This window comes from Athene cunicularia (assembly GCF_003259725.1).
Source record: "Athene cunicularia isolate RWA chromosome 9 unlocalized genomic scaffold, athCun1 chr9_part1, whole genome shotgun sequence".
NCBI classification, from domain to species: domain Eukaryota; kingdom Metazoa; phylum Chordata; class Aves; order Strigiformes; family Strigidae; genus Athene; species Athene cunicularia.
The window spans coordinates 11,436,603-11,446,371 of record NW_020799110.1 but is presented as its reverse complement, the minus strand read 5'-3'; the positions used below and the strand labels follow the sequence as shown (position 1 = coordinate 11,446,371).

Below are 9,769 nucleotides of genomic sequence, written 5' to 3'. Positions count from 1 at the left end.
GCAGGTGGGTAAGTCTCTTTTTGGGGTATAATCGATCACCCCCCTCCCCTGCAACACCACATATAGAATTTCCCAGGCTCCAGCGCTTCACCCTAGGCCATGAGATGTAAGTCCCTGGGGAGGGCAAGAAGTCCCTTTGCACAAGCAGGACGTGGTGCAGCGCAGGGGATGGTGCTGTCCCGCAGGCAGCGTGCCTCCAGCTTACTCTCTACACAGCCCTGGCCCTGAGGAACTCCTCTGCAAGCAGATTTTCTAGTGGCTTCTCCAGTGAAAGATTTTGCAGCGTTTCCAGGTGAAGAGGTGGTTTGTACAGCGGTGCCCACCCTGCTGCCAGCCGGGAGCCGGGGAACAGAGGAGCCCCTTCTCTGCCCCTGTCCCTGCACAGCAGACAGAGCCCCGCTGTTGCTCAGGGAAAGTTTGGTGAAGGCAGAGGGGAGGAAAAGGTTCCTGGCAGGTTTCGTCTGTCAGATCCAAGAATGGTCCCGTTAGGAGCTTGTGATCCTTTCTTTTTCTTTTCAAATACATCTATTTATTTTTTTTTTAGACTGCTGGCCCTTGCTCAAAGGGACTCGGGCTGCGTGTCCATCCCAGCCAGTTGACCGCTTGCTTGCTCCTCATCCTGGCTCAGATCACACCAGGAAGGACTTTGGCTTCTCGGCCATGAAAGCCGCTCTCTTAGCGAGGGCGCGGATGTCTCCCCTTGGCCAGGAGCCTGTGCCGGCAGCGGGCGCTGAGGGGGGGCTCGGCACGCTGGCGCTGGGAAGACTGGGGCAGTGTTTGGGGCTGAGGGCTGCTGAAAGGGCTCAGTGTGTGCTGAGCGTGAGTCACCCAGGCTGGAGGGCAGCTGGGAGCTGGCGGAGGAGAGCAGTGGAGAGCTGCTACAGGAGGGGCCGGCGCCCCAGGAAAAGGTGGCAAAATGAATATCATTAGTGTGGAGTGGAGACAGAAGGGCCTGAGGAAAGAGGGAGGCTGGGAGGTGGCGTTTCCAGGGGCAGAGGGGTGTGAGGGACCCTCACGTCACACCTGGGGAGTGTGTGTGGGGACAGGGATGGGAACAGGGAGGGAGCAGTGGAGGCTGGGTCTGTCTGCCTCCAGGTACATCGCTCAACCTTCATGTGGCTCTGAGTGTCACACTGAAATGAAGCCTGGGGAAGGGCAGGGAGAGCCCCGGAAGGCTTCATGGGGTCCTCAAGACAGGGACTTCAGTACCCCAAGTGCCAGCTTGCAGGGCTGGTGCTCCATCCCAGCTGGTGCAAGACAGCCCTGGAGCCACTGGTTTTCTTTGGCTGTAGCTCAGGCTCTGTTTGGCTGCGTGCTTCCCGGCCTGGCCCACACACACCCAGGCAGCTGCCAGGCTGCGCCAGCACCTTACGCATCCTCGGCATCATCTCCCTGTCCCCAGGGATGTCAGCTGCTGTGACAGGCCCAGGAGGCAGCTTGTCCCCTCCCAGAGCAGGGATTCCCTAAAGGGATCTTGGACCTAGACCTTCCCTCGCCTGCCCGTGTTGAAGCTAAACCAGAAAATCCTCCCTACTTCTCATCTCACATGCAGCCACACAGAGGTCCTAGCTGGGATGTCACCAAACCAAGCCATCTCAAAAGCAAACACCCCTGTTCATGGGGGTGTCAGCACCCATAGAGGGATCCTCCCTGCCATGTCTGAGGGTTAACTGTGTCCTGCTGCTTCCAGAGGCATTGTGTGCTCATATGAGACACCAGCATGTGTGAGGACACCCTCTGGGATTCAGCTTGCCCCATCCTTGGGCCCACAAGCCCTGGTGACAGCGGGAGGCTGGGACTGATATGGAGAGGGTGTGCTCAGAAATCACTCCAGTGGTGGAGGGAAATGTATTGAAGCAGATACGCTTTTTTAATGGAGTTTTAGTTGACTGAACTGCAAAGTTGATCTTTACTGAAAAGTCATGCTAAGACCTTTCCCTCTAACACAAATAACCGCAGCCCAAAAGCACCAGGTCTCGCCAGCCAAGCAAAGGGGGAGGGCGGCTGATGGTTGTGGGCAGCCTGGCCACGTTCCTGTGCCTCCAGACCAACAGAAAACCACTCCAGAGGCTGGGAACAATCTTATCAGCTTACTGGCTGCCATCCCAGGACCAGTTCCTCCACCAGACCTCTGGCTTGTGGATCCGTGGGGCCCCACAGCTGAACTCCACGGCCATGTGTTCTGTGTTGGCACCACGAGCTGCTGGTGCCGGGGAGTGTCCCTGCCACCTTGGCCCAAGGACCTATGGGCTTTCCATCCTGCTCTTTCTATGCTGTCCAGCTCTCCATTGTTCCCTACCTCTTCCTAAGGTTGGGCAGATCTTCAAGGTTTTGGCCCTTTAAGAGTGACCTCTCAGGGTGGTGCTTTTCTGTCCTGTTGTCACCAGTGGCAGCAGTAGGATGGAGGGAAAGTAAAACATTACAGGGAGCACAGTGTGATGATACAAATGGGCCAGAAGGACCCACGAGAGCCATCGGTTTGCCCCTCCACCCTACAGCAGGAGCTGATTTCCCACGGTGAGGCAGGGATCAACGCAGCAGCGGTGTCTGGAGCCTCCCTGGACCAAGATGCTAGAAACGTCAGAGCCACAGCAGAACTGTCAGCCCGACGGATGGCACGGGGCTGTGGCTGTGCTTGCTGTGAATCAGGGCAGGAGCGGATCCATGCATTAACTCACTGGCCATCTCAGCCCACAGCATGACTTCACCGTCGGGTGAACATCCCACCATGGAAACCAAACCTCAGGAATGCAGCTGGGCGTGCCGGCTCTCTTCTCTCCCGAGGGCTCTCGCATGGCTGAAATACTCCCAGGCTAGCAAATTGCTGTTGTCACCTCTCCCACCAGCCCCCTGAGCTGGGCTGGGGAGCAGTGCCCATGCAAGGGTCATCCCCTGTGCCAGATGGGTGCTGGCCTGGAGGTAGCACTGTGGGTGCTGGGCGCTGCCCTCCTTTCTTGTGTGTGCAGACACAAGGAGTTTTTCCATGGCCTTAGTTCAGTAGCCCCAGCCAAAGATGGGGAAAGTTGTACTCCACATACCCTCTTTCTCCCTCTCTCCATCTCTTGCTGGAGACGGACCCACCAGTGGCTGTAGCAGAGCCCAGGTTTTGTCATAGGTGGCAAACAGCAGCGGAGCAATGATTAACGATGAGCAGAGCCACAGGGCCAGGGATGTCTGAGTCGCCTCTGCCTCCCTCCTAAACCAATTTGGCCAAAAAAGGCTAACGTGAGCGTTTCTGCGTCTGCCGGCCCAGGAGGGGGCCCAGACAGAGCTCGGGGTCTCGGCAGGCGTGTGCTGTGCTGGGGCTGTATGTTTTTCCACTTGGGCTGGAGAGGGGCTGCGGGCAGGCAGCCGCTGGGCTCAGGTGACTCCTGAGCTGCCCTTTCCATCTGACTCATGAGAGACGTCGCGAGGGCTCTCCTGCCCAATGGAAAACATGTCGCCCTGCAGCTTGTGGCTCCTGGGCCTGTGCCAGCCCCACAGACAGTGGGGCTCCCCGGGGCTGTGAGCGCAGCGTGACGGCACCCCGAGCCCAGCCCTTCTCAGGCTGGAGCTGGGAGAGTGGGTCCTGTGGGCTGACACCTGACCATGCCTGCGTGTGTGGCCTGTGCCCCTGGGCAGCTTTGCAGGACAGCTGGGGCAGCAAGGCTGAGCAGGACAGGCCCGTGGTCCCTGTGGCAGTCAGGAGCATCTCTGCAGGCAGGGCTGCCAGCTTCAGCGCTGGCTGCCAGCGTGACATTGGTTTTCCAAATCTCCAACCTGGGAACTTCTCCCTCCTGGTTCCCTCTCCTCCACCTTTACTCTTCGGGAGGGTCCAGGATGCAAGCAGTGCTCTCCGGCAGCAGGATGGGTCCTTCCCTTCCCCTCCTGGAGCCAAGCACACCAACATCCTCCTCCTTCCTTTCTGGCTCTGGCAGCACCAGCGTGTCCCTTCTCAACCCTGCTTTCCCTAGGCTTTTGCCATCCCTCTAGGTTTTCTCCATCTTCATGGGCTTGTTTTCCCTGGTGCCTGGATGCCATCCTAAGATTCATGGGGCAAACCTAGACCTCGGGGCTTTCTATGTGAGGCTGAATTGAGTAAGTAGAGAGGGGGAAACTGAGGCACGCTGGGGTAAGAACTTCTTGCAGGGGCACACTGGGCTGGGAGAGACAAGTCAGGGCCCCTGGCTCACTGTGTTCAACCACAAGACTGTTCACATCACACCGCAGAGGCAGCCCCACAAGCTGTCTTCTCCCCCCATGCCCGCTGCCGGAGCCACAGCGTTGGGCTCCCCCTGCTCCTTTGGGAAGGGAAATGTTTTCCCTTTCCCCTCCCTTCCCTGCTCGCCAGCTTGAGTCCGGTTTCCCCTGCATGCTGCCGCCAAGCGCCTCTGGAACCGCTGGAAAAAGCATAAAAGGCCTGGGCAAGGCTGCAGTGAGGGTTACTCGCAGTCACAGCTGGATCCAGCTGCTGATTTAAAGCAACAGCACGGCCAAACCGGGCTCCCCAGGAGACCTAGGCATCCCAGGGGCACAAATCCCCCGGGGAGAGGAGGCAGCGTCCTTGCGGGGAAGCAGCCCCCAATCTGGAGAGGAGCCTTTCCACTGGGGAAGCTGAGGAAGCGGCATCCCCAGGAGGCAAACTCTTGGGTGGATCTGGCCCCAGGAATTTGCTCCCCCAGGTTTGCTGAGCACTTTAACCTGCCCTGCTCCTGCGGCTCCCGGCACAATCTCCTGTCCCACCGGGGGACATGGCTGCTACATTATCACCGACACCATGTCCCTACCCTGTCCCCTGCCTTGCCCCAAGCCCGAGGCACTCGGGTCTCCCCCCATCCTCCAACATTGTGGCTGTGGGGTCCATGTCCCCCCTCCCTGAGCACTGTTCTCTCATGGGGTGGCCCAGAGGCAGGTTGGGACTGCAAAGGGCAACAGCAGCTTGGGGCCCTCCAAGCTGGGAGGGGGCTGGCATGGCCATCACCCTTCCCTCCTCCCCTGTTTTTGGAAGCAGTCATGCAGATCCCGGGGGGGGCGGTTGATTCAAAGCAGGGCAGCGGGTGCTGCTTTTGGCTGAGGCTGGAGGTGTTTCAGCAGGCTCTGGTGTTTCAGTGTGAGGTCGATGGAGCAGGAGGGAGAGCCTGGCTTTGGGAAGGCAGAAAACCTCCTCCCACCTCTGCCTGGGAGCCCAGCTCTGGAGAGGCGCTGAGATGGAAAGGGCCACGGGGCCCTGGGGTTAAAGTCTAAAATAACTCACCCCACACTCAGCATCTCGTTTATGGTCCTGTTAATGATGGGCAAGCAGAGGAGAGAGCTTTCTGCTGGGGGTGGCTGTCTTTCCTGGCATCTCACATCAGGTACATGACGTTTGCCTCAACTTCTAAACTGGTGGCATTCACCCAGCAATAAACCAGGGTAATTATTAATCCTAACCACGCAGGGGGCTTTCTCTGAGCAAGGACTGGGCTGGAGGTGGCAGTGCCAGTCCCTGGTCATAGCCCCCAGCATCCCACGTGGGAGCAGCGGTGACGAGCAAACCTCCCCGGATTAGTCTCTACCTGCCAGCACAGCCCCAGCAGCATCATGAAAGGTGCTTAGAGAACAAATGTGCAAAGAGAAAGGAACGTTCCCTGTCCTATCGCATCCAGGATGTTTGCCCACAAATGCCTGCAAAGTCCTGACGCAGTGCAAGTCTGGCTCAGCTAAACAAATAGCAGCCTTGGCCTCCCTCCCCAGCCCCGGGGTACGTCACAGGTGCGTGGTTTATCAAAGGAAAACCTAAATGTGTGACCACCCAGTGCTACCGGTCTCGGGTCAGGCTGAGCCCTTGGTACCGCTCCAGGCGCTCGGAGGTTTGGGGAGAAGAGGGCTGGTTTGGGTGTCCCCACAGGGCGACGGGACCTTGGCTTCTGTGGGAAACCCAGCCCAGGAACAAGTGGCCGGGAGGTGTGAGCATCTCCAGGAGAAGGGATGAGGCTTTTTTCTGTGTATGTATAATTTGCTGAAATGGAAAGAAATCAGAAAACAACACTAAAAAACCCATAGAAAAGAAACCAGGGCAACTTTTCCCTGTGAAACAAAACCCAAACCATCAGTGGGAAAACATTGGCTGGGTCAATCTGCCACAAGCCAGTCTTCTGGGATTAAATAAACTTCATCAAAAAAGCTCACTTCTTTCTTTGTACTCATTTTTTTTTATAAAACATTTTAATTCAGGTCCACTTTGAAATGAAAAGAGGCTTCTTGAAACAAAAAAAAGCATTGTGGTTTGCTTTGAGAACATCTAAATGAGCCATTTCAGCACCGCCCCAGTCCTTGCCCTTTCCCTTTGCCCAGACAATGCCCCATAGCCCTGTTAGATGTCAGCTCCAAAGCCTTGTGTCCCCACAAGTCGCTTGTGCCCATCTCCGGCGGTGACCCTGGGAGGGATGCTTGGGTGAGAAGCAAGTGTGTGGCACTGGTACTGGCCATCTCCAAATGGATCCTGGGAGCTGGCAGCCAAGGAGGTGGCTGCTGTCATCAGGAGCTGATGTCACCCCGGCCATGACTTGGGTATCACTTGCATTACCTTCCCTTCTGCATCCCCATACAATGCAACAATAACATGCCTGGGTGTTATTTCTTGCAGGTCTCCTGCCAGCTCTCATGGGACTGCGGTGGCTCAGCATGCCTTGAAATATCACCAGCATTGTGCCAGGCAAAGAAGTTTGGCTTTTCCGTGCCCAATCAGCACCTGCCACTCAAGAGCCTTTCCCTGAACACCTGCAGCTCTGCCAATGGGGCCAAAAAGGTGCCTCCGAATTTCAGTCCGGTGGCTTAGACCTAAGAAATAAGGGCACTGGGTGCTGCAGCAAAGGAGGGGCAGGGCGACAGATCCAGCTGCTTTGCTGAAGGCAGAGCTGGGCAGGAACAGCAGGGATCTGCTGATGGCTGGGTCTGCCTGTGGTGAAGTGATGCTGCCCTCAGTTCATTTTTGGGTGAACATAAAAATTCAGGTTTCTCTTTTTTCAGGTTTCACTCTCAACAGAGGTTGCTTGGGTAAAAGCTATTCTTGCTGGCCACTGGAAAGAGGCAAGCAAAAGGTGTGTGGAGGATTTTTTTTTTTTAAAAATGCTTTCAGTTTTGTTTTAGTCTTCCTGATGTCTTTCTGCTTTCTCAGGGTGAATCTGGAGAACATGAAAGCTTGGGTTTATCCTAAACTTTCCTATGTAATGATGAAGGGAAAGTAAAAAATGATGCTTCATCTTAAGATTCAGCCTTGAAACAGAGCTGGCAGTGCCAGGGATGCCAAGGACGGTGCCTATCTCTCTCATTAGTAGCCCCAGACCTGACACTATTTGAGTCTTTAATGACTATCAGAAGTAAAGCTTTGCGCAGCCATCACTCCCCAGGTCTGCAGTGCTCTCACACAGTGGGATGTGCATCTCTCTCACACAGAGGGAGGTGGGAACGAGGTCTGCCTGTGCAGAGGGGGTTAGAAACATAACTCTGCACAGCAGCACGGAGACCATCCGGTAAAGCTCGCAGTCCTGCCGCTTTCCTGCACGGAAGCAGGCGTTGGAGAGGCGGGAGCCTGGGAGCATGGCTGGCAGAGCTCCCTGCCGCAGGCTGCCGGGAGTCCTCCTCGCCCCGCAGCAGTGCCACTGCCACACCGGAGCGGCACGGCCCACGGGCACGCTGCATCGCGACCAGCCCTGGGCTTGCTGGCCCGCTGTGCTGATGCTGGGGGAACCCAGCGAGCCCCGGGAGCCTGTCGCACACCCACAGCATCTGGGTGTCCCTACGGGTGGAGTAAAACCCAGCAGGGATGCTGCCGTCCCTGTCCCCATCGTGGTCCCAGGGCACGTTGCAAGGAGGAGGTGATGGCTGCACTTTTGGGGCTTTGATGTTCACATCCATTTGTGCCTGTTTGTGAAGGGAATGTTCTCCAGTGGGGTCCCCATGAGCCCCTCTTTGCAGAGTGGGGTGAATTCCCAGCCATGGCAGCCCTGTACTACAGGGATGAGAGGAGCCCTTCTCACATCCTGCTCTGGTCAATATGACAGGCAGTGTGACTCTTCTTTCTCTGTGCATCTCACAGCCACGATTTTCTTGTGGCCATGAGATCAGAAGATGCAGAGTTTCCTATGGGCAGCAGGAACAGACTAAAAAGGAATCAGGGAAGGTGCGTAGGGACCTGTGGTGGTGATAAGGTTGTGGGGTGCTGCAGAGCTGGTGCAGCCTGTTTGGGCAGTGTTTCCCTGGGAGCTTTCACAGCCCCCAGGACGCAGAGCTGCAGGGCATCTAGGAAAGCATTATAAGTCAAGATAAGGAGAAGCGGGTCTGGAGGAAGCCACGCAACTTCCCTCCCCAGAATGAGCTGGATTTGGGGTTTTCTGGGAGCAGGGCCAAATGCTCTTTGAGTAGCAGAGGTTGCATAGGTCCCAGTGTGTGTCCAGCCTCGGAACAGAAGAACCTTTCCCATGACAAGCTCAGTGTGTCCAGAGGTTTGTGAAAGCTGTGGGAGACTGGCCCTCAGCACTTGTGCAAAATGCAGAGGGGCTGCAGGGAAAGGAATATATCTGCTGGGCAGGAAAGGAAATATCCCAAAGGATTTCCTGCAGGCTTCCCAGTGTGGCTTCGTAGTTGACATGAGTGGCTGGTGGGGATAGGAGGACGACAAAAAGGGAGACATCATAAATGATGGGACTGATTTTCATGGCTGAAAAAGCCCCTCAACTGAAATGCTACATTTAAGAGGAAAGGAAGGTCTTAAATCTGCTTCTCAATGGGCAGTGGGATGTCCCATGCTGCAGCAGGGATGCTGGTGAAACACTTCTCCGAACCAGGGCTGAAGGAAAAGTTTGGAAGGACACCTCACCTGCCTGTGGTGCAGGTGGAAATTCAACCCATGACCAGGTCCTGGCATGCCGAGCAGGCACCATCCTGCAGCAGCAACCCTTTCTCTCGACCCCCTGCACCCCCAGGTGAGGTGTGGGTCCAGGAGATGTGTGGGGCCTGGGTAGAGCGTGGGGGCCTGGTGAGGTGGGAGTCCTGGGCAGTGTTGGTCCCCAGCAGGGTGTGGATCCTGAGCGAGATGCGGGTTCTGGGAGAAGTGTGGGTCCCAGGAGAAGGGGGGGTGTCCCAGGTAAGGGGGAGATTCTGGATAAGGGGGTGGGGTGGTGTGGGGTGGGGGTGAGGTGTGTCCCAGGAGATGTGGGGGTCCATTGCTCCAGGGATCCCAAACCGTGCTGTGCACAGAGGCAAAGCTGGGATCTCAGTGTCCTTATGAAAACTGGGGTTGGGCCCCAGCTCCCTTTTGGGATTCATCCCAAAGTGACCTGCTGGGAGGCGGGGGCAGAAAAGACCCACATTTCTTTTCCAGAGATCAAATCCCAGCTGCCGAAAGCACCTCTCCTGGTGAGCTCTGGGATCCCCTTCCCATACGTAGGATCCTTTGCAATTACCAGCCCATAGCTGTTAATTTGTTAATTTGCAATTACCAGCCCGTGGCAGCTCTAACGCCCCCCAGAGAGGGCACTGTGCCCGGGGGTGCAGAAGACCCTGCGGGGTGCTGCGGTGGGAGCTCCCAGCTCCTGGTGGGTGTCCCATCAGCAGCGGGGAGGGTGTCCAGGGGGAAGTGTGGGGTGTCACCCTTAAACTCCTCGCGGCAGTACTGGGGATCTCTGACTGCTGGTGCGGCTGAGGGGGCGACGGAGGGGCAGGGCAAGAGTTAACCTACCTGCTCTGCCATCCCTCTTGGCTCCACCTCGGAGACCGAGGGGAGGGAAAAGGGAAAAAGTAGGGGAAAAAA

The 9,769-nt window shown here is 56.7% G+C and overlaps 1 protein-coding gene across 1 annotated transcript in view; it reads left to right on the top strand.

Annotated features, from left to right (window-relative positions):
• The first annotated feature begins 8,885 nt into the window (after positions 1-8,885).
• Positions 8,886-9,769, top strand: part of B3GNT7 (UDP-GlcNAc:betaGal beta-1,3-N-acetylglucosaminyltransferase 7) — a 6,550-nt gene continuing 5,666 nt past the window's right edge. Inside the window, exon 1 of the mRNA XM_026855271.1 lies at positions 8,886-8,942. The gene's annotated coding sequence lies outside the window, so the exon portion shown is untranslated. The remainder of the gene's footprint in view (positions 8,943-9,769) is intronic.